The 25,083-nt window shown below is 48.0% G+C and overlaps 1 protein-coding gene across 5 annotated transcripts in view; it reads right to left on the reverse strand.

Annotated features, from left to right (window-relative positions):
- Window positions 1-25,083, reverse strand: part of OSBP2 (oxysterol binding protein 2) — a 2,072,116-nt gene that overhangs the window by 1,396,024 nt on the left and 651,009 nt on the right. The window lies entirely within an intron of this gene.

Raw genomic sequence — 25,083 nt, forward strand, 5'->3', positions numbered from 1 at the left:
TGCTTGGACTATGCCCCACTTCTTTGTATATAGTTATTAGTTAGGTAGGTTTTATTGTAGGTTTCATTTACATCGTTGGGATCATGGACCATGGATTTGCTCTTTGTACATAGTTTGACAGTGGATTTGTGGCCTTCATCTTATATTATTTTTTTCACCATGGAGCAATGGATTTTCACTTTACTTTCCCTTTGGATTTGCTTTGTTGGACGGTGACTTTGGACACAATTTCTTTACGGTTATTTTGGATTCCCATTTTCATTATTTATTATTTTTGTGGACATGCTGCATTTTGATATTTGTTGCCATTATTGTTTGTTTAGATTTAATTCACTTCATTTACATTGTAATACATTTTTGTTTCTTACTTCAATGTGTGGACTTCTCTCATTGGTTTCATGCCTGTCACAATGTAGGTTTTCACAGTCATGTGTTGCCATTGTGTGGGTCTGACGGACTTGTACTCATGCGCATACTGCTTATTTGTGATCTATCATGTAATGGGTATTTCCATTTTGAATGGATGTAAAGCTTGGTTGGGTGTTTGGACTGGGGTGGCGTGGGGTGGGATTTGGGTGGGCATAGGAGCCTGGGATCTGGATTGTGATGACGTGTTGGCTGGGGGACATGTGTGGGGGCCTGCTGGCAGGTGCCCCGCAATGCTGGGGGTGTGGGTGCAGGGGGACATGAGTGGGGGCCTGGTGGAGGATGCACCTGACTGCTGGGGGGTGGGGGTGCAGGGGGACATGAGTGGGGGTCTGGCGGAGGGTGCACCTGACTGCTGGGGGGTGTGGGTGCAGGGGGACATGAGTGGGGGCCTGGTGTAGGGTGCCCCTGACTGCTGGGGGGTGGGGGTGCAGGGGGACATGAGTGGGGGCCTGGTGGAGGGTGCCCCTGACTGCTGGGGGGTGGGGGTGCAGGGGGACATGTGTTGGACATGAGTGGGGGCCTGGTGGAGGCTGCCCCTGACTGCTGGGGGGTGGGGGTGCAGGGGGACATGTGTGGGGGCCTGCTGGCAGGTGCCCCTAACTGCTGGGGGGTGGGGGTGGTGGGAGACATGTGTGGGCGCCTGGTGGAGGGTGCCCCTGGAGGCTGGTGGGTGGGGGTGCTGGGAGACATGCGTTGGTGATCAGTAGTGCAAGGTGACATGTGGGTTGGCTGGGGGGCATGGCCATGGTGGATGGGCTGCCTGCGGGACATGAGCAGGAGTGCAGGGTAGTCCCCTTTGGTGTGGGCTGCCTGCAGGGGCCGTGGAGGGTATAGAGGGAACACCTGGGAGGACCCACACGGTCAATTCACATGTAGTACTACCCGGCACCCCCGAAATACACGTACCCTGCTGAAATCGCATGTGGAACTTCCCGCGCACCCAGGAATACACGTACCCTGCAGAATTAGCATGTGGAACTTCACGTGCACCCCGGAATCCACGTACCCTGATGAAATTGCGTGTGGAACTTCCCGCGCACCCCGGAATACACGTACCCTGCAGAATTAGCGTGTGGAACTTCACTCGCACCGCGGAATCCACGTACCCTGCTGAAATCGCGTGTGGAATTTCCCGCGCACCCCGGAATACACGTACCCAGGCCAATCGCGTGTGGGACTTCCTGCGCACCCCGGAATACACAGACCCAGGCAATTCGCTTGTGGAACTTCCCGCGCAGCCCGGAATACACGTACCCAGGCCAATCGCGTGTGGGACTTCCCGCGCACCCCAGAATACACGGACCCAGGCAATTCGCTTGTGGAACTTCCCGCGCACTCCGGAATACACGTACCCAGCCAATCGCGTGTGGGACTTCCCGCACACCCCGGAATACAGGTACCCAGGCAAATCGCGTGTGGGACTTTCCACGCACCCCAGAATACACGTACCCAGGCAAATCACGTGTGGGACTTTCCGCGCAGCACAGAGTACACGCACATGCTATTTTTCACACAGCGGATGTTCGTGTTTGTCGCGTACCCCTTTGCACATCATTTGTCTTAGAGGGCCACAGTATGTGACATTCATCATAGCTGTATATAGGTGCTTTTTGTTGCCGCACATTTTGGCGCACATTTATTTCAGGGGCAGGGACACTACCGCCTGCTTTCTTGTGGCGGACGTGTTTGGGCCTGTGCGCTGGTTTGACCGTGCGCTGGTTTGCCCTATTGGATTCCATGAATACGTGTTGTAGGTGAGCGTGTGGGCGTTCCGCGCACTTCCCCGGTGACGCCCACATTTTGACGAGTTGTTCCCCATTCCGGGTGTTACGCCCCGTGTTCCGCCTATTTTTGTTGTGTGCGCCGCGCTATGTGCGATTTCGCTGCGGCCGTGGCGCATGCCGTTAGATATCCTGTGCGCCGGCGTGCGCCGCGCACTTTTTCAGCGCACATCCGATATTTTTCTCGCGCACGACCTTCCATGAATCGATGTGCGCTGGTTTCCCTGCGATTTTCGCACTTGCACTGCGATTTTCGCACTTTTACTGCGAATCGCACGTTTTGGCACCTCTGCCTGGGAATTTTCGGCGCACATTAATTCCATGAATCTAGTGCTTTGTGGGATTTTGATTTCCTCACAAAACAGATCTATTTTCATTTTCACAATATCTATTCTTTTTGAAGGCACTGCGCTCCAAAATACCTGTAACGAAAAAATGGGTATGAAATGTCTAAATGGTTCGCTATGGGCCTTCAGAGACGTAGGGTCATTTATCTCTCTTTTTCAGGCCTTTGTAATGGAGGTCATCAAGAAAACACTGGCAACCATTACACATCTGAAACACAGTTGAGTGGGATAATACACCAGTAGCAGAGATATGGGTAATATGAAAGATGCAAGGTTATTTCTTCATAGGCTCACTCATATATTTATCCTTCCAAGGGGAATACAAGGGGTACCTTTGATGTGGGTAATTATTGCAACAGTTTATTGTACATGCTTCAAAGTGACTGTAATATATCATTACCAATATCAACTGCTTTGGTTTTGCACAACAACAAAAATAAAACAATTATGATTTAGACACGGCTCTGCGCAACTAGGAGATATTTTGGAGGTTTTGGCTCATTAGTGTCACCTTGGCAACATCGTGTCTAGGCAAACACGGATGTTATGCATGTGAACAGGGGGAGATTGTAGCTGTGACTGGATCCATAGACACCAGGACAGGTTCAGCATCTGTCATTGATCCTTTTATGCGGCCATTCAGATTTAGCAAGTGCGAGCTTCCAAAGAAAGCTCTGTAGCGGTTATTCACTGTCTCGCATCTCACCTCCCTGTAATTTAATTTAGCCGAATCATTAATAAGAACCTCCTAGACTCAGGAGACTTAACCTTGCTTATACAGCAATTTTACTCTAGTCCCTGATGTAGTGAAGTGTACACTTCCAGAGAGGTAACACTTAATACGAAGCCGAGTTAACCGATACTCAAATTCTGCAGCCCTATTTTTAAGTAGTGTCTTAAGTTGGCCCTTGGACAACTTAGTAAGGGTAGAGATGGCATCAAAGCTCCACTTAACATAGTGACGCCACTAGTGTACCAGCCACATGTATTCTGAACAGAGGACACGCCATTCTCTACAAGTGCATTATTTACATTTCGATTTAAGCACGTGATGAGCCTGAGCCATTATGCTACCAACTCCCAGTTCCAGCCTGAACGCATCGCCAGGTGTATTAGGCAAGGGACCTCTCACTTTCCTTACAACGATGTCCTGCATAACATCGAAGCACGCACAGTTACAATAACCCCACATCTCCTTTCCATGCAATAAATATTGAGCACTGTATTTTGACCTCCATCGCTTTAGGGAACTATTCCATTCTGTTTTTCCCCCCATTCAACCAATAAAATCTTAGCAGCCAGCTCAACCCCAGGCCAGCTGAATCCTTATGTGGGGGACCCAACAGTTATACCATCTGACTATCTTGATGTTATTGTTATTGATGGACCACATGTACTTTATCTAGTGTATTTAATAGTGGAGGGATAAATCTGATTGGAGACCCATGGGGGTTAACTTTGGAGAGAAAAATAATAAATAACATTGGGCTAGTGGACAACCTTGCCTAACCCCCCTGTTCATTGAAAAATCTGGGGAGTAATCCCTTGTCCTAGAGCAGCATAGTGCTGCTGATGTTTCAGCAGGGGCGTAGGAGACACATAAAATCTGGGGGGGTAGAAGGGACACCTTGGAGACTTTGCTTTTGTGTATGAGGGAAGTCCCCAAGGTGGGCTTGAGGGAAGTGACAGCCGAAGGTCTCCAGCAAAGCGCACATTGTAAGCCCCAGAATGTAATATAAAAAAGGAATATATTGCCATGTTGTAGGTACTGACTGGCAAACTCGGGGGGAAAGGGGGGTCAATGTCATCTGGAAGTTTTTAGGTCCCTTTTAAATGGAATGGTTGAAAGGCCCTTAGCCTGCCCCTGGGGGACCACCTTGTTTTTCCCGTTTTACCCAGTTCACCGTTAACTTGTACCAGCCCCAAGCCCTTGACATAAATTGCACCATGTTCCCACTTACCCTGTGCCCTTCTTCCCCCAGCCGCTCAAGCAGAACCCTTGGGCCCTTTCCATGAGTTTTGTCAATCATGAGGGGAGAAGCTCCCTGCTGTTTTGTTTCATTATATTGCCATGTACATTTTGCTACCTCAACTCCCATTAAGGGGGTGTTACAGGTCCAATGCTTTCTTTCTAATGTTCAGGTACAAGGTGGTCAGAGGAATGTATGTTTGTAGTTATTTAGGAAGGCAGTAGGCTATTTATTCAGGCAGGTTTGGGTACTATTAGGTGAGGTCAGGTCGCTAGATGGGTATGCAGATTAGCAAGGTGTGTTTTTCCCCTAACAACCCTCTACCTTTGTTACCCTAACCCTCTTCCCGGTTTCCCTACTTCCCCCTACCCATCCACAACCTCTCCCTAATCCCTCCTTCCCCCACTGGCTGCCACGTGGTCACCTGTAATTTCTATCAGGAACCCGTGCCAACCACGGTGGGAGGGTCAAATATTTGGCCCGAGCTAAACAAGTTGTGCACCCCTGCATTAAAGTTCAGGGCCACTAATATGGAACTCCTTTTGGGGGATGCCTGGGATATTGGCCATATGGTTTCCTCTTTACAAGTCAGAAGATGCTTTGGTATTACATTCATAACACAGCTCCCAAAATGTGTGCAGTTAATTTACATTAGTGCTTAAAAATGCACAGTGCAGCCCCTAATTATGTAGACATTTGGCCATTGCCATATATGTGAGACACGCTGCCCCTTCAGAGTTTGCGCTTTGCTCGTTTGCTGGCACTGTTCGCCAACCACAGGGTACATTTGCTATGCTTCCCTGACTCTGCTTCCATTCATTTAGGAAAAGTGTCTTTCTTCTAACTAAGCTAGAGCTGGCATTCATAATGGAATGGTAGGACAATCAAATTGCCCACCAACAAAACGCTGCCAATTATATAGTTCTGCGTTATAACATGACATGTAATTTTCCGCACATCAAAGCTTGAGCCTGCCACATGCACCCCCCGCCGACCAGGCCCTAACATGGAAGCTTGAGCCTGCCACAATCACCCTCCGCCGACCAGGCCCTTAAATAGAAGCTTGAGCCCCCCGCGTGAACCCCCCGCCGACCAGGCCTTAACATGGAAGCTTGAGCCGGCCAAATGCAACCTCCGCTGACCAGGCCCTAACCTGGAATCTTGAGCCCCCCCCCACATTCACCCCCTGCTGACCAGGCCCTAACATGGACGCTTCAGCCCCCCACATGCACCCCCTGCCAACCAGGCCCTAACATGGAAACTTCAGCCCCCACATGCACCCCCACCGACCAGGACCTAACATGGTAGATTCAGCCCCCCACATGCACCCCCCGCCGACGAGGCCCTAACATGGAAGCTTCAGCCCCTCACATGCGCCCCCCGCCAACCAGGCCCTAACATGGAAACCTCAGCCCCCCATATGCTACCCCACCGACCAGGACCTAACATGGTAGATTCAGCCCCCCACATGCACCCCCCTGCCGACCAGGCCCTAACACGGAAGCCTCAGCCCCCCACATGCACCCGCATGCTCAGCATTGTCTCCCTTCTGTGATTCTGGGAATATACATGACAGGTTGTTGGGTGCATGTGTTAAAGGGGTTGGGGGCCATAGACATGTATACTGAGATCTTGGAAGACAATAAACCTAGAGTTGTAGTGAATAATCATTCCTCCTACACTAGGCCACATTTAAAGTATCAGCCTGCAAATATGTTTCAGGTTACTTTTGACACACATGCAGGCATTTGCATTTGATTTACTTCTGCGGCCTCCAAAAGCATTCGGGAAACAGAAGTGCTGGGCAACCTTTCACTAGGATACGTCCCGTTGGTTTGCATTGCTTTTCTGCACAGAAGTGCTGAAGTCAGTGATGGGGTAACATTTTTAGGGAAGGAGGAAAATCAAGGAGGTGCAAGGGGCTACACACTCCAGAACAGATGTTCATGGCATTCTGAGGGCATAGCGCTTTGTAATATGGGGATTGCAGTCTCTTATTCATAATGGGAAAAGCAAAACCACAAGTCCCAGAAGGCATATGAAAACCGGGACTGGATGGGCACCTCACAGAGGATCTGGTGGCTTCTGACATGTGTTTCAGCATACAGCAGCCGGAAAAGGTGTAGCAGAGCTGAGGGATTCGGTCCAACCTTCGCAATAGAACCTTCCGATCCAAAGAGTCAAAAGCCTTAGCAAAATCTAGGAAGGCCACATCACTCCTAACTTGAGTATATTTCTGTATCATGATTTTCAGCAAGAAACACTGATCGGTTATAGAAAAGCCTTTCATAAAACCTGCTTGCAGGTCTGGCAGGATGCTGTTAACATCTAGAAAAGATTTGACTTAAGACGTCCATGAGAGCGATCCAACGATTACAATGGCAACCATTCTCACGCCCTTGTTTAATAACAGAACTATCAGGTGCACTTTTCAGGAAGACGGTAGAATGCGTGTCTGAGCTATTGCATTGAACACACTTTCCAGTGATTGAACCCGCCACTTCGGAAACCACTGTAATAACTCGCTAACCATTTCTTTAAAAACATAATACAAGCTGCTATCTCCTCTCGTGTAAAGCTTTTATTTGCTGGCTCCTTCTCGCGCTCATAGCAATTCTACTACTCGGTGGTCCAGGATTAAATAAAATTCCCTGAAAATGAGATATCCAGGCTACCGTAGAGATTGCGCGAACATCATCCTCCTCCCTCTCCTCCAAACCCCTTGAAACCAACTTCCAAAAGGTTTTGGGACTATTTTCACTCATAGCCCTACTCAGCAAGTCCCATTGTTTTTCAATTGCAACATCTTCTTTTTTAACACATTTTTATATGACTGTTTGATGTTATATAATTGCCCTGCATTGAGGCCCCTCCATTTTACTTCCATTTGCAGCCTTCATTTTGAAACTCGGCATTCCACATTGTATCTGTGTGTGCCCCTCTTGGCTTTTCCTCTATTCCTCAAAGGTTGTCTTCATTTCAACAGACCTGTTTGGTAGATGGTATTTAGTAAATGTTCACACAAACAAAATATCTTACTCTGAGAGCTTCCCCTATTTTGTTTGTTTGTTCACCCAAATTCTGCGGATTTTGCGATCCTGCTGCACACACTTTCTCTTTCTCACATTTTGCCATAGGAGGAAAATGAACTAATCCACCTTCACTGACAGATTAGTGATGCGCGGTTCCATGTTCTTTTGCCGACAGTAATTACTTTGTGGACGCTCTCATTTCAGCCCGATGTTTGTTTGTTTGTTTATTGATTTATATTGCGCACCAGACCCAAAGGTATTTGGGCGCGAAGGCAGAAAGAGGATTGTTCAACTAAGGTTACATATTGCACATGAACAAGGGGTACAGCTAAGGTAACAGTGCTGTAGACGAATAGAGACAAAAGAACATAAGAGCATGTACAGGCAATTTACAATATGCAGATGTGGCAGATACAAAAAACAGTTAAATATACAGAGAATACATGAGATCATAAGTGACGGTAGCAAGATGTTAGACATCATGATCTTTAAGCCATTGGATCAGGTTAGATCTAAATTTCTGGTAGGGGAGGTCTTCTCTTAGATCGGTTGGGAGGGAGTTCCACAGTTGTGCTGCTTTAACAGCGAAGCTACTCTGCCAGATTTAGTGAGTTTAAATCTGGGTACCAGTAAGAGGTTCGAGTTAACTTTTCGTAGGGGACGGGCGGCTGTTTGTTTGGTGAATCAGTCGATTAGGTATTGTGGGGCTGCATGGCTAAGGCATTTATGAGTGAGGGAAGCTGTTTTAAGGAGGATTTTATCTTTAGTGGAGAGCCAGTTAGTGGATCTCCTGAGGTTTGATGTGTGGGCATTTTTAGGGAAGTTTAGTGCGGCTCTCAGGGCATTGTTTTGCAATGTTTGAATTTTAGAGGTGATGTATTTGTTGCTGCCTATGTAAAGGGCGTTGCAATAATCTAGTTTCGATAGGATTAATGCTCTTGCTAAGATGACGCAGTTGTTGGGTGAAAGGAAGGGCTTAGCTGCTCTGATGAGTTTACATGTATGAGAGGTATCTGAGGCCATGGCATTCACTTGTTTGTCAAAAGAGAGCGTGGAATCTATGTAAAAACCAACGGTTTTAACTACTTTGGCTACAGTGATGGTGTTGTTATCAATTATGAAGGAGTCATATTTGGTGCCCAGTTTTTTGATGTTGGAGGAGGTGCCTTGAATGAGGAGTTTGGTTTTGTCATCATTCAGGCATAGACCGTGAGCGGCCATCCATGCCTGGATGATGAGGTAGACTCTGTTTACAAAGGCCAAATCCTTGTCATAATCTCCCATCAACGGGATGAGGATCTGTGTATCGTCTGCATAGTTGGTGTAGGTGATACCAAGACCGTCTAGATCATCGAAAAGGGGCTTTGTGAAAATATTATAGAGAATGGGCGATACGCCCGATCCTTGGGGTACGCCGCAAGTGATGGGTGCAGGGTCTGCAGCTGCTAGGGGAGAGAATACTCGCATTGTCCTGTTGTCTAGGAATGACTGGATCCATGCAACTGCTTCCTGAGAGAAGCGGGCTGCCGAGATCAGGTGATTGCATAGTATTGTATGGTCTACCAGGTCGAAGGCGGCAGAAAGTTCAAGGAGTAGTAAGAGTGAGGTTGTGCCGTTATCTCTGAGTGTGTCTATTTGTGCCTTGAGGTCTAGGAGTGCAGTCTCAGTACCGTGGTGTGGTTTGAAGCCGGACTGTTGGACTCCTAGGAGGTTGTTTAGTTCCAGGTGGTGTTGAATTTGTTGGTAGGCAACTTAATCTAGTATTTTCAATAGGAATGGCACAGTGGTTATGGGGCGATAGTTAGTAGGGATAGAGGGGTCCAGGGTTTGCTTTTTGAGAAGAGGGAGGACCCAGGAATTTTTCAGGTTGCTAGGTATGGTGCCTGATGTGAAAGAGGCATTTATAAGTTTAGTAATGAAAGGAGAGAGTTCACGGGCAGTGTCTTTTATGATTTGGGCTGGGCATGGGTCGCCCTGGCAATTGGAGGGTTTGAGGGTGATGATGACTTTCTCAACATCTTTAGTGGATACTTTGCGAAAGTGGAAGGGGTTGTTGTTTAATGGTTTCGGGGTTGGTAATGGGTTAATAGCAGGGTCTAGGTTAACAGCGTTTGGGGCAGTTATGGACACTTTTTTGTTACTGATCTTCGCCTGAAGCATGGTTATCTTGTTGGCAAGGGCATTTTGGATACCTGTGCACCAGTTCTTATTCTTGAGGCAAGAATCGGGGACTTGGGTGGGGGATTCGACTTCCTTCAGGATGGCGAATAGTTCTTTTGTGTTGGATTTAGCTTGAGTGATGCGGGTGTTGTAAGAGGTTTGTTTCGCTAAGATTATTTCTTTTTTGTAGAGGGTGGCTAGATTCTTTAGGTTGTTTTTGTTGGTGTCTGATGGGTCAGATCTCCAGGTTTTTTCCCTGAGGAGTTTCTTTTGTCTGATTTCTTTGAGCTGGGGTGTGAACCAAGTATTTAGGTGTTGGCAGGGTTTACTCTTCCTGACTTTTAGTGGTGCAATAGTGTCCAGAGAGGCAAGCATCACTTTGTTGTATATTTCTACCATAGAGGCTGGGTCGGTCTGATCTGAGATAGAAGTTAAGGTAGGGAGAATAAGGGGGATGAGATTTTCTGGGGTGATATTTTTCTTATTTCTAGTAGGTGCAGTGGGGGCTAGGGTATTGTTGTTCGTAGGAATGGTAGCTTCTACAGTGAAAGATACCATGTACTGATCAGGCCATTGCTGGGGCATTATAGATGTGATGTTAATTGGGCAGTTATGCTCGGCAATCCAATCGAGGGTCCTTCCTTTGATGTGTGTTGGAGCTGTGATCTTTTGGGAGAGTCCTAGTTCCTCAAGAGTGTTGTTAATTTGTAGGGCATTGGGGTCATGTGGGTCGTTAAATCCGATGTTGAAGTCGCCTAGGATGAGACTTTGAGTAGAGTTCTTTAGGTTGTCGGATAGTAGATTCGTAAGGTCATCCTCAAAGGAGCCTATGGGGCTTGGTGGATGTAAGAACCGAGGCACAGAGGGAGGTGAGATTTGTCCATGATCACACACTTGGTGAATGTCATTTTCCAGATTTGATGTGGAGCCTATATGTAAAACATACATAATGCAGTACTTGTAACAGGGTAACCAAAATCCTCTAACGCAGGCTACAGCTAGTGTATGAAACATCTATCGATCCATTTTTTTAAAATTATTAATGCATTTAGTGACACATGTTTTCCAATAGGTTGTACAATCAGAATCAGATCATTAAAATGATAAAAAGAAAAAGAAACCGACCGCTACTCAGCAATCTTAAGTGAAAATCCAGATGAATAAACAATTGTGTAAAGACAGGGTCATCAAGAAATTAAACATGGGGATTTTGAGAATATCAGGGCATGTTGTTACAACAGAGTGTTTGATTACGCTAAGGACTTACACCTGATAATTGAATTTAACCAAATCTTTGAATTATTTGAGGGATATCATCTCTAGAGATTTTATCAGGACACAAATTATTTTCGCCACCGTATAAGTTCTCCCACCATACTTCTGTGCTAGCTCCGAATGTTTTAACCATCTGATTATAAAAATATAGTGTCCTTTTCAAAACAGCTAGTTTATGAAACATCTGTAGATCAATGGACACAGAAGTACTCGTTATCTGTGGCACTGACTGACCTGGGCATGCGTGCGCTGTCTGTTTAACTAGGAGAAAAATGCTTCATGAGCAAGGCCTGAAAACTAAATCACTGACCAGGATTTAGTATCAACAAAATTCCCTGGTTATAAATGTATCTATGAGTCAGCTACCACTACGATAGAAGAAACCTATTGTGCGGGTGTAAGCTGTGGCCATCTATCTGTGTGTGCATTTATCTTTAAGTTATGTGACAAGCTACCACATGTTGTCCCCCACAACCCAGTGCCAAAAATAACACCTTAATGTCCTAGGATTTGATACATGACTCTTCTTCAGTCTTTTTTAATGGGATGAGGGGGGCTGCATTTCCCTCAAGAGTGCATCTACTATTTTCAGAGCTCTATGTGCGAGGTGCGTTATTAAATTGACACCCCAGGACCAGCCTGTGAATTGAGCTTCTACAAAGCCCTTTCCAAGAAGGAGTTTGAGTGGGTAGGTGGAGGTCAATCTATCGCTCTCTCACCTTTGAGACTCTGTGTCCAACATTTATTTTCGTAAACCTTGTTGCACGAGAGCAAGGTCCTGCTCGAGTTTGCGGTCCTTCTCAACCATTCACATCACACTTAAATGAGTTCAAGGTGAGCAGAGCCCAATTAGTGGCATAGAACACAATTTGGGGCCCCCATGTGAGCAATGCTGAGGGCCCCCAACCCCAAAGCTCCTTAACAAAGCACAGGGCACAGAACACCCTGGACCGGCCAGACGACAATGGCCATAATGATTATGCCGCTATAAGAAATATACAGGCCACTACACCAAAACATCAGTCTAGCAAACAAATACTACTTATCATGCTTGCTTTATCAAAGATGCTGAGTAATAAATGTCATGCCACAGTAAGCAATGGCTAGACTGGCTGTGCCAAAATGCCAGTCTAGTCAGGTAATGACAGACATGAACTTGGCTTTGGCCGAAAATACCAGTAAACATGTAAACCCAATACAGGCTGTGTCAAAAATGTTCTAGGCATCTCCAGGGCATCATACATGCAACACACACTCAACAAACACACACTGCCTCCACCACATAGGCATGCACCCACCCACCCAGAACATTCACAAACACAATCACATCCATACCCATTCACCCACCAGTCACTCACCCATAAACCTCTCACATACACTTGCACTGAATTCAACACACAGGAACACACTCACCCACCAAGAACATTCAAACATACACTATCACATTCCTACTCATTCACCCACCACTCACTGACCCATAGCATATACATCTGACACGCAGTTCACACATGCAAAATACACATCAAATGTTTTTCTTAACTGTTTTTCCAGCTTCGGTCCATCACTCCAGGCCACCCTCGTCTCCTCCGTGCTGCTCACAAACAGGAACCAGGGAGCTGGAAGAGCTTCCTGGTTCCTGTATATGAGCCACGAGGAAGCCAGAGGAGAAGGGATTGGAGCTGAACGTGGCATGTGACACGTGCTACATGTCACGGTCAGCTCCAAACCCTACTGAGCGCTTCCTTCTTGCGCTGCAAGCCCCGACCCAGCTTTCAGCCTAATGGTTGAAGACTGCACCGGTGCACCACCAGGCCTGGTGTGGTGGGCCCCGCTACTCCAGAAGCTTCATTATAAAAAAAGTGATATATATGTATATTTCTTTTTACAGGGGTAGCAAGGGAGATTGCAGGGTAGCAAGGGAGAACACAGGGGTCGCCTGGTGACCCCCAAATGACGTCCCTGCCCAGCCCGTACAGAGGAAACAAGTCTGACAGAACCCCTCTTCTGTTTAACTGTGGTGATGCCTGAAAACCCTTCTGAAGTAGCAAGCGTTGATGGGGTGCACTGGCGTCCGCACAGAGCTTACACCGCTTTCACTCCATGCACATTTGGTCTAGTGCTGGCTTGGTTAACCATCTTGCTAAGGGCATTGCCCGAGGCAGACTCTGTAATTGATCCTGCCCCACTGAGCCTTGTGAACAGCCCCAGATCATCAGGTGCCACACAGGGACCCTATGCTGCAGTTTTAGCTGCATTCCACAAAGAGTCTGAAGCTTGCTGCGCATTGGACATTGTAGGTATCACCATCTGACAGGCTACATGCACCTGGGTGAAAGACCTACCCTTTTGATGGTCTCCACCATCTCCATTCAAGCTGCTTGTCAATGTGTCAAAAATTTCAATACATCTGCATAACTGCAGGTAGTCTGTATTTCTTGCCTCCCTCAGGCCACTAAGATCCATTATGAGTTCCTTGAGAGTCGAGTCAATCCTTGCCAACCAAGTAAAAAATTAGGATTCCTCGTCCGGCCACCACTGCATAGCGCTCAGGTTCATCAGCGTAGAGCTGTGTGGCTGCGTCATCCAGTTTCTAGAGGCATACTATGGCAACTAGTAGTGCTCAAATGATCCAGCCTTGATAGATGCCGGAGGCAGAGGGCAGTCCTAACCAGAAGAACACGGCTGCATTACTGCAGAGCCATTCAAACCCAAGGCTGCTGTGATATACGTAATTACTGCAGCAATAATCGGGATCTCAGCAAACTTTGGGGCAAAACGGCTCAAGAAAACAACCCCAAGATATGCATCACGAAAGTGTTATTTTGTTGGGTGTATGGAAAACCAAATGCCAAAATTATATTTTCTTGTATATTTTATTTTTAAATGACCACGTCCTTCAAGGCTTGCCAAACTTGTCATTTGTGTCTGCATGAAGCATGAAGTCAATCTATGTTTTTACCGAATTTAGTAACTTTCATGCTTGAGTTCAAAATGTTTTGATAGAGAAATAGTAGGGAGTGAAAGAAAAGGTGACTGGGCAAGTGAAAAAAGGGTGGCTGAGGGAGAAGGTGTGGGTGGAGTGAGTAGTGGTATTGTGGAGAAGGCAGTAGTAGGAGTGTGGAGATCAGAATAGTAGTAGTAGTAGTGTGGAAAGAAGATTAATAGTAGTGTGGAGAAGGGACTATTAGGAGTGTGGAGGGAAGAGCAGAAATAGTCGAAAGGAGAGAGAGAGTAATTGGAAGTAATAGTAAAGGGCGGCGATAGTGACCAGAGGGAGGAACATTGGAAATACAGACAAGGATACAGACAAGGATTTGTCAGTGAGAGACACGCGAGACGGTGGGTGGAGTAGGAGGAACGATAGGAGGCAGTAAGGAAGAATGACAGCTAGTCATGGGGGAGGAATAGTTGGGTGTGGAAAAGTAAGATTGAGCGGGCCTGAGTGTGTCGGAAAGCTACATAATCATAACATACTAAATCTTAGAAACCTTAGAGAAGCAACATCCTATATTGTTCCCTGAGGAAGTATGAGGTAGATAGTGCATACTACCTTCAGGCCATGGGTGCTCTTCCATGCAGTGTTTATTTTTGTGTTGGAGCAAATAACTCACACGCTAATGCAAAAGGCTGGTCCTAGGAAATAAACTCGTAAAAACATTTTTTTTAGAGAGACCGCTCAGAGACCGCTTCGAGCGATCTTGCTCAATCAAACTGTTATGCCACTGGACGCACATGAGTGCGCGCAGGGTCTGACAGGCACGGCCACGCAGCAGAAGGAAGTTGCGTGTTGCGAAGGCACATGGTGTGTGTCTGTATGTTTGTTTGTCTGTGTGGGGGCGCAGGGAGAATATTTGTGGTGATGAAAGGAGGGGGTGGGGGAGTAGGTATATGAGAGTGTGTTTGTGTCTGTTAAGTGTGTCTGTGGTGGGGGGTTCGGGGAATGTTTTGATTGAGGAAATCAGGCGGTGGTGATGGAAAGGGGGATTCAGGGGTGAACCACCCTGATTTCTATGGTGGAGTCAGGGGGCGGGGGATCGCTTCCCAGTGGTTTGGAGGGGGGGGGGGGAGTCAAACCCCCACCAGAGATGTAATATTTCTGCAATTGTAGGCGACACAAAATTGGGCAAAATAAATCAATCTTGCTTGTGTTTAGCCTTCAAGATGCAGAAATATCACATAGAACCAAAAGGCTGCGCTAGCCGGAACAAAGAGGCTAAGAGGCATTTAATTGCTCTTCAAACTGCAGAAATCCCACTCCCCAGGCATGATGCAGAGTCCCACCAAAGGGGTTTTGTGTCCCACAGTGTGAGGAACACTGCCTTAGGCTATCACGCTAAAATAAGACAGAGTTGAGATAGTAGGCGTTACCGATCTCTAGCGACCATTCCGAGGTTGAGGGACTGGGCTAGCGAGGAGACATCTGTCTCTAGACGAGATGGACTGTCTTCGAGAGTTGGAGTGTTCTCGAGGGCATCTGTGACAGTGACCTGACTAGCATTATTTCTCCAAGTTGTGACACATCTCTGAAGGAATGTTTTAAAGGGAAGCAATAATCCCTGGCAAGGCTTTGGGAGCCTGCTGGTGTGTACTGCATGTGCGCTGCTTCCTTCCCGAGCATCACGACTGACGGAAACAATCAGCTTGATGTGAGTGTCATGAGAGCAGAATCCAGGAGGACGAGTACCAGTTTAATTATGAATGCTGATGTCTGGGAGGGATCCCAGCTGGAAGGACCGTCAGGTGCCCCAGAGAATTATTTGAAATGTAAACAAGCTGTGCAGCAGAGCTCGCATCATTTCCCTCCTCATTGTTTAGCTTGCCGAAATTTGAGCTGTAGCAGTTGGTGCTAATTACACAATGTCTTAGGAAATGTCAAATGACAAAGGCAGCACAAGCCTGTGCAATCGAGTTCAGCCACAAAACAATAGTTCTTGTCGCCTCGTTTTTTAATTGTTCAGTATTTTTATCACTTTCCCTGGCTTGCTCCCAAGGGCTCATTTCTGGCACCCCGAACACAAGACCCTTACTCAGTACTCGTGGAGGGGGTAATGAGGCATACATTTGTCATCTTAGACTCCACATATTAACATTAAAAGTCAAACAAATAGTTGGTCTACAGCTACCTGACACCACAGAACATAGTCTAACTTTCCCACATTCAACGGCACATGTTTATGCCACCCTCCTCTCTCATTTCCTTCCTCCTTTAAAGGACGCAAAGGATTTCCTACAAACACAGGCTTTTTTTTTATAGCTGCCCATCAACAAGAAAACCGGAGGCATGCCTGATTATGGCAAGAGGCAGGCCGTGATTCTTCTAGTAAGCTGAACAGTCCCTTACGGTACATCTGGTCAATCTTGACCACAGCCACTCATTCGCCCATCAGCCGAAGCTGTTCTGAGCTACTAGATTCCTCCAAGCAGCGCAAAGTGTCCTTATCTTCTTCGTTTCTGTTAGCCGAGAAACCACACTTGCCAGCATACTTGGCATGAGTCTTTGGTTCGAGATGTGAAATCTAATTTTCTAATTCGTTTTTACGACACACTGTCACTTGCTGCAAAGATGCGAATGCTAATCTATACAATATTTCTTCCAAAACCATACATTTCACAAGAATGAACACCTTTAAAAACAACACTGAAAATGAGTTAGTCCTAAAGAAATTCTCCATGATAGCCTCCCAACAATTGATCAACATAAGTTACATGATCACAAACATCTTCCCGTACGACTGATGGGTTCGGGTCTGGCAATCTAAATTGATGGGGGAAACGCCCTCTTAGCTGGGGTCCCAGCTACACATCTGGCACGCCTCAAGGATGTCCACCATGCCGCAGTATGCCTCATTACCGGTGCCTGCCAATTCGACCACATCTCCCACTCCCTGCAGGAGCTTCACTAGCTCCCTCTCCCTGTTAATATCGTATTCAAAACTACTTGCATCATCTACAAAGTAGTCTTGAACAGCATACCAACATGCCTGGTGGATAAACTCTGAGCCTCCTGAAGAAAATCCATCAAAACATTGTAGTCAAAGCTAGGCCACAAAGAGAATGACTGCAAGCAGTCTTTCTACTGCCTTGCCCGACCCTCTCAAACTCTATCTGGCTCGATGTTCAGAACGCTCCCACCGTCCTCGAGTTCTGAAAACACTCAAAACTGGAATAGGGATGTCAAATGCCAGGGAAAGGTAATGGTGGGGAGAGAGCAAAGCAATCAAAGAAAAAAAAAAACAATAACAATAACAAACTCAGCTTCAGGGACCATGGTCCGACAGAACGTCGAATTTGACATAGGATGACTTCATGGCACAGGGTGTTCTTAACAGAGTCAATTTATCCCTTTCAGTGGGCCTCACACAGTCTCAGCGGCTACAGGGTCGCCCTTGGCCTTCAGCTATCCTCCTCCCATCTTCTCCATATTTTCTCCGCTTTTTGCGGGCAACCTCTTGCTTTGTACACCCGGTGCTCCATTACAGCACATATGCACACGTCCGTGACCCACTGGTCATAGCTGGGTGTGCGCTCCGAGCCCCACAATTGTGCAATGTTCCACCTAAGGACTGCGAACGCAGTTGACCACAGCAGTTTCTCATAGAGGGATAAGTCAGATTCACCGGAGACCCCCAAAAGCAATTGTTTCGGGCACCTCTGTATCGTCTTTCCCAGAACGCTAGACAGTTTGTCACAGCATTTCTGCCAGAGCAGCTGAATATTACTACATTCCCACAGGATATGAAAAAAGGTACCTTCCTCTCGCTTGCAGCGTAGGCACTTTGCGTCCGAGGCTTGCCCCAGCGGAAGAGGGCTACTCTCGGGTAGTAGGTGCGATGCAGGATTTTCAACTGGACGAGTCGGAGCCTCGAGGAGATGGTTGTTTCACGCGGGTACATCAGGGCCTCCATCCAGTCCTCTCGGAGGAGTGGACCCACGTTGCGTTCCTACTTTGATTTCAGACTGGGTAGTTCCGGTGTCGCGAAGGAAGTTATCACATTTTACATGGTGGAGGTGACCTTCCGCTCTACCCGATCCAAGACCATGTTTCGTTCTAGCGGGGAGCTTTCCGGCAGGTCTTGTGTGATCTGTCGATGGGTCGTCCAAGCATGATTCAACTGCATGTGGTGGAACCTCTCTGTGTCCGGCAGGGAGAACCTCTCTTGCATTATCTCAAATGTTGCCAGGTTGTCCTCATGTACCACATCCCCTACACTAGAAATTCCACGCTGGGTCCACTCGGGCCATCTCGGTAATTTTCGTATTTCAGGAAGGTTGCAATTGTTCCACAACAGTTGGGCCAGTGTTATTTTCCCACCCCACTCTAAGTATCGAAGCGCTTCCTTTAAAAAACTCTTATTATGTGTGATGCCATATCAGATTTCGGAGGGCGATCCAAATCTCTGTAGAAGTGCTCTATTGGCTTATTTGTGGTGTTACAGTGGAAGCCCTTGATGTGTGGGAGGCTCCCGTCACCGTGAAGCATATCGTTTACCACCTCCATCTGGCTGGCCCAGTAATATGATTGCAGCCTGGGCAGCCCGATCCCCCCTTCCCAGATGGACCTCTGAAGGGTAGCAAGAGGAATTCTTGGGTGACCTCCTTTCCAAAGCAGTTTCCGGAAGATGCATTCGATTTTGTGGAAGTCCAGATGGTTGATGTACAATGGCGCGTTTTGCAGGATGTATAGGAATTTAGGGAGGGCAATCATTTTGAACAAAGCTGCCCTACCCATCAGCGTCAGTGGCAAGGAGATCCAGTGGCGAGTGTCGTCTGCAAATCTTGCTACCAAGGGGGAGAGGTTTAAAGCTGTGTATTCTGTAAGGTGCGTCGTGAAGTGTATCTCCAGGTATTTGAACTGTTCCTTCTCGATCTGGTAGGGGCCGGTCGCCAGAATCACCAATGAGGTGTCCCCTATAGGGAAGAGAATGGATTTGGACCAGTTCACGTGTAATCCGCAGAATGCTTCATATTGGCCCAGCAGTTGCATAACTCTGGGGCAAGAAGTGTTTGGGTCCTTCAGATAGAGGAGTAGGTCATCCGCATAGAGGGATATTCTGTCTTCCCAGGTCTCGGACCACCGGAAGCCCTCCCAGGTTAGATCGTTTCGCAGCAGGATTGCCAGGGGTTCGATCGCAATATCGAAAATCATGGCCGATGGTGGGCAGCCCTGCCTTGTACCTCTTCCCAGACCGAACAGTTCTGTTCGCCAGCCGTTCACCCTGGTCCTAGCAACCAGGGATTCATACAGCAGCCGCACCCAACTCATGAAGTTCTCCCCGAAGCCCATGCAGCGCTTTATGGTCCAGACAGCCTCCCATCTCACCGAATCAAAGGCCTTTTCAAAGTCAATTGCTAACAGGGCTAGTGGCCCCTGTATGCTGTTGGCTCTTTCCAGAGCTGAGAATAGCCTGCGGAGGTTCATGCGAGTTGATCTTTGTGGTATGAAGCCGCACTGGTCCGGATGAATCAGAGAGGGAATTACCTGTTGTAGGCGGTCCGCTAAAAGCTTTGCCAGTATTTTAGTCTCAGAGTTGATGAGTGAAATGGGCCTGTACGAGCCACATCTTTCCGGGGGCTTGTCCGGAGATCTGGAGGGAGAATGCCCTTTTCACGTGCATGGAGGTACATTTGCAGTAGTTGGGGGCTATCACATTGGTACCCACCCTTCGCCATAGCTCCACCGGGAAGCCATTTGGACCAGGGGGTTTACCAGTCTGGAGACCAGAGATGGCAGCTAGGATCTCATCCTCAGTGATCTCCTGCTCCAGCTGTTGCCGCTGTGCCTCATTTAGGGTAGGGGTTTCAATTCGGTCCATAATCGTCGCGTCTATCGGAGTTGTGGATTCACTGTATAACTGCGTAGTATTCCGCGAAGCCCTGAGTTATTTCCTGCTTCGTCACCCTTGCGTTTGATCCTTCCGCTTCGAGTCTCCGGACATGGCTGCGTCCCTCCTCCTTCCTTTCCAGCCATGCCAGCATCTTGCCGGCCTTGTCGCCTGTTTCATAGATCCTTGCTCTCATAGCAGTGTGCGCTTGGTGAGCATTGTCCATCGCTATGCTTTGCAATCTTTTTGTGCTAATAGCAACGTCCGATTAGAGGCCGGCATGTTTTCGTTTACGTGCCGCTCCTCTGCCTGTTTGACATGAAGCTCCGCTTCAAGAATCTTGCTCATGTGCTGCCTCTTTTTGGCCGCCGTCCATGATATTAGTTCGCCTCTTAGCACCGATTTATAGGCTTCCCATAGCATTTCAGGGTTTGTTGCCGTCTGTGTGTTTAGCTCAAAGTATGTGTTGGTGGTCTCCTGTAGTCTGTCTACCAGCTCAGGATCTCCCAGATAATAACTGTTCAGGCGCCAGCATGGCGGTGGGATCCTCCGGGACGTTATGAGTAACATTTCTAGCGGAGAGTGGTCGGAGAGGCCTCTAGGCAGCATGTTTATTTCCTGTGCCCTATATAGGTCAGTTGCGGGAGTGAAGAAGTAATCTAGTCTGGAGAGCGAGGCATGGGCCCCCGAGTGGAAAGAGTACGCTGTAGTGTCTGGGTGAAGTTCCCGCCATACATCTCACAGGCCGAGTGCGTTGGCGAACGTGGCAAGCCTGGTGGGGACGTTGGGGTTCCTGTTCCGTATGTGCGATCTATCCAGGGTTACATTCATGACTTAATTGAAGTCATCACCTAGTATCATGCAGTTGGAGGTATCATTAGCGATTAGCGGGGTAATGTCAGTGAGTAGTGGTTCTAGAAGGGTTGGTGGCACATAGATAGCTATCAGTGCGATGGATTGCCCCCATAAGTCGCCCGTCACATATATGTATCTGCCCCCTGTATCATGGGTCACCATGTAGAGGTGGAGGGGGAGGTTTTTGTGTACTAAGATCATGACGCCTCTTGAGCCCATCGTGAAACCCGAGTGGAATGTCAGTTTATAATTTGTACGCCTGAATAGGGTACATTCTGTGCCTGCAAGATGTGTCTCGGATAGGAACACTATATCAGCCCCCCGTCTGTTCAGAAATTGGCACACCAGACGGCGCTTGATTGCATTGCCCAGACCATTGACGTTCCATGACATGAGCCTCAGTGTTCTGAGAGCATCGACATTACTACGATACTCTGCCATGTGAGCATGTGCTGGTAGCTGCCCTAATTGTCACCGGCAGCGTTATGTGCCTATTGGAACTATGCCCGTGGTGTACTGGCAACCTCTCTGGCCATGTTCCCCTATTAGTTCGACTGGTCCCTAATGAAGCTGTGTTTAACAATCCCAAAACCCCCCACCCCATACTCCTCCCAACTAGAAGCATTGGTCACCCGAACAAAGGATCTATGGTATCAACTGGGCACCTAACATGCGCTGAACTTAATATCAAGTAAAAGTGGCCTTCCCCTAAGTGGGACCCAGGGGGAAGGTAATACTCCTCTAAAGGTGGTCTCCGAGGGAGTCTACATGTATACTACACGTGGAATTTGTTGCACTCTCTGGGGGGGGTCTCCTTTTACTGTAAGCCTTGGGGCATACCGCGGCCGCTACAGGTGGGTATGTGCTGCCTATCATTGCATGTGTGTGTGTACTGTAGGAAGATCTATAGTCTGACTTGGGTAGCTCAGTGTGGCCACAGGATATTGACAGCCGTTGTGAGGGGGGGGTTTCATCCCCCCAAGTCTTCGGTGGGTCCTGCGCTGGTGGTCGTCAAGGTTCTCGCCATTGGTCTGGTGGAGGTCTTCGATTTCTTCCCCTATTTTCGCGGGGGGGCGGACCAATCTCCATCTATGTTTTGCTCGGCTCAGCACCAAGCCTCCTTAGGATCACTAAAATGGACTGTTGTGTCTTTGTGATAAATCTTGAGTTGTGCAGGGAAGAGCAGGCCGTACTTCACTCCCACCGTGTGTAGTTGCCTTTTCAGGGGGTTGAAGGATTGCCTTGCCCTTTGCACTTCCCTCGTGTAATCTGGGAAAAAGGCGATTTTGGAGCCATTTAATGTGACAGCTCCCTTGGCGCGTGCATATTGCAGTAGGGCGTCGCGGTCTCTGTAATTTAAGAATCTTACTATTACAGTTCGTGGGGGGGCGCCAGGCGGTGGTCTGCCCGTGGGTACTCTGTGTGCCCTCTCTATGGAAAAAAACTTGGAGAAGGCATCGGGCTCGTACAGGTCAGAAAGCCATTGTTCTAGAAAAAATTCCATGCAGACGCCCTCTGCCTTTTCGGGTATACCAAGGATGCGCACATTGTTGCGTCTGGACCTGCCCTCTCCGTCTTCAATTCTGTCTTCCAGCACCTTCAATTTGGATGTCGTGTTATGGAGCATGCTATTCATCCTGTCCTCCATGTTGGAAATGCGCTGCTCAGCCTCCCCGGTGCATGCCGTTAGTTTTTGGAGGTTGTGCCTGAGGAGGGAAACATCCATACTTATTCCGTCCATTTTCTGCTCCATGGACGTGCGGGAGTCGGCTATGGCGGCCATGATGTCTTTCAGCGAGATTCCCTGGTCCGTCTCCATTTCATCTGAGGATTGCGGGTGGTGGTCAGTGGGCTGGGGTGGAGGAATGGTGTACTGACCCATTCTGCTCTGAGTGGAAAGCTTCCTCGGCCTATCCTTCCCCATGGTGCCAAGTCCATCTTGTACCACTTGCCACTCGCGCTATAGGGGCCAATGTGGGCGCCCGTTCAGCCAGCTTTTGCCTGAGCACTACGCTTCCCGGTGTGCCTCTTGTCTCTTTTACCTTGTTGGTAAGTCAGTCCCTTTGTTGCTGCTGCACTCCGGGGGTATGTCCTTGCTGTGCTTCTACTCCTGGGCCGACGCAGCTCAGCGCCTCTAGGGAGACTTCCTCAGAGCCCTTCGCCGTCGCAGCACGCCTTCCAGGGCAAGGCGTATCCCCTGCTGCGGGCACGCAGGTTCCCGCACCGGCCCACTGGTCCACGCGTGTGTCACTGGATCAATGGCACACGCAGAAGGGCCTCTCTCCGGGCCTCCCCGCTCGCCTGTTTTTCGGTGGGCAGAGCTCACAAGGCGGCACGGCCCACTCTCCCTTCACTGGCCCTCTTGGCTTCCCGCCGATGGCGTTCTGGTCCGATGCTCCGGCCGGACCTCCCAAAGGGCGGGAGCCGGCGCGGGAAGCCCAGACTCCACTCTTCGGCAGATTCTCTCGCCGCTCTCTTGTCTGTGCTGACCTGCGAGAACGCACCCGCCGATCGGGACTTCTCCGGAACCCCGCCGGGTCTGCACCTTTCTTCCGCCGTGATCAACAGGTCTGTTGCGGGCTAGACACTGCCTCAGCGCGGCCTCGCTGGAAATGCACAGGACGTGTGCGCCCGCGGCCATTTTGAAGGCGGGCTAGATGCTGTCGCCACTGAACTTCACACGGTCGTCTCCAGTGAATCCGACCGTGTTTTCCTTCGATCTTCACTCCGGATGTGCCCAAGGATGTTCGCCGTCACATCGGGGTATTTCCAGCTCTTGTTACACCCGAAAACAGGCTTTTTTAAAACAGGATGTTAGTGCGGCCGCGGGAGCCGAGCAGACGCACGTCTACTGCATTCCGCGGTTAGCCACACCCCCCCTTGTCATTTTTGATTAAGGACATCCTCGTCAATTTTGAATGAAAACCGTGGGATCCCATCTCACCTGTATATTGTGGTCCTTTAAATCAATGAGAAAGGAAGACCTCATGAAGGCAGCCAGTAGAGTCAAAACATCAAACTTTCTAGCAGAGTAATTTTCAGCATCGTGCCTAAAAGTCGAAGCCCCACTTTGGGCCTGGAATTGAGAGACATTCTAATCAGTTCAAAGACTGTGCATGCATGAAACAAACAAAAGACATTCTGTGCCTGAAGAAAAGTTCAGTCAACAGCAACTAGAGATCAATTTCAAATATTCCCCATCTCAGCATCATTTTGAACAGGAAACGTGGAAGGCCAACTCTAAGAGCATGGGACACTATACATTATTTATATACCTTTAATCTGGCACTAGGCCCATATAGCAAGAGCGAATAAAGAGCAGGTCTCCATGTGACCATAATGAAGGTCACACAAAGTTGCTGGTGTCCTACTCAACCTTTCAGTGGCCTACACCACTGCAGATCCTGACATCCTAGTCACGAGACTAAAATAATGCATGGGTTTCTCAGGGATCGTAATGGAATTAGTCCAATCATTCCTTTGCAACCCAACCAAGAAAATAGAGTTTGAATACCCCAAATCCTCCACATCGAGAAACCTTCATGGTTTACCCCAGTGGTCATTACCATCGCCTCTCCAGTTCAATATATATACATTGTGCCAACTCACAAAACAAATAGTAATGTACCATTTAGAGATTCAAATATATGCCAATTATATTCAAATCCATCTTCATTTGGATTGGGAAAGGGGTACCTAGGCCAACCAGACATCACTATATGACAGAATATATACCATTGCGTGAGGGACAGTATTCTCCATTTCAATGGTGACATATCAAAGAATTTGGTGCTGGGTGGTTCCACCCAGTTGGCCCTTCTCACTGGGACTTACAAAGGAGAACAGAAATCTAGGTCTCTTATTCGACTTGGAGCTCAGTTTCAAATGAATACATTTACAACTTTCCTAATCTGTGAAATCCTGATAATCTTATGTGTGAGGTACATATTGAAGCCAATCACTTCTGGCTATAGTAAGGTTTAATGCAATGTGGTGTACTCTGGCATTGACACAAAAAGTCTTGCCGTCTACACAGAGTGACGAATAAGGAAGCGGGACTGGCTTTGAATATGAAAACTACAAGATTCGCCCTTGAAACACATTACTGGCTCTCAGTGCCAGACAGCCTCTTCATATGGGCTTAATCATGAATTGTTGCCCATCCCTACAGCCTGCTTTGCATTATTTTACAACCTCATCTCTAATTTAATACTCTCATATTTCATTCCATTGGCATATTTATCGGTTCACTACATGTTATGTCAATTTATGTTATTTGATGCTCTATTATGTCGTTTTGCATTCAAGTCTAATGTCCATGCACCTTGACTAATCGGACTACAACACCCCTTTTTTGACCTAAAATGTGCACAACACCCTCCATTAACAGGGCATGGTACCTGCAGCCCCGG

This window comes from Ambystoma mexicanum, chromosome 10 (assembly GCF_040938575.1).
Source record: "Ambystoma mexicanum isolate Mex_15411 chromosome 10, UKY_AmexF1_1, whole genome shotgun sequence".
NCBI classification, from domain to species: Eukaryota; Metazoa; Chordata; class Amphibia; order Caudata; family Ambystomatidae; genus Ambystoma; species Ambystoma mexicanum.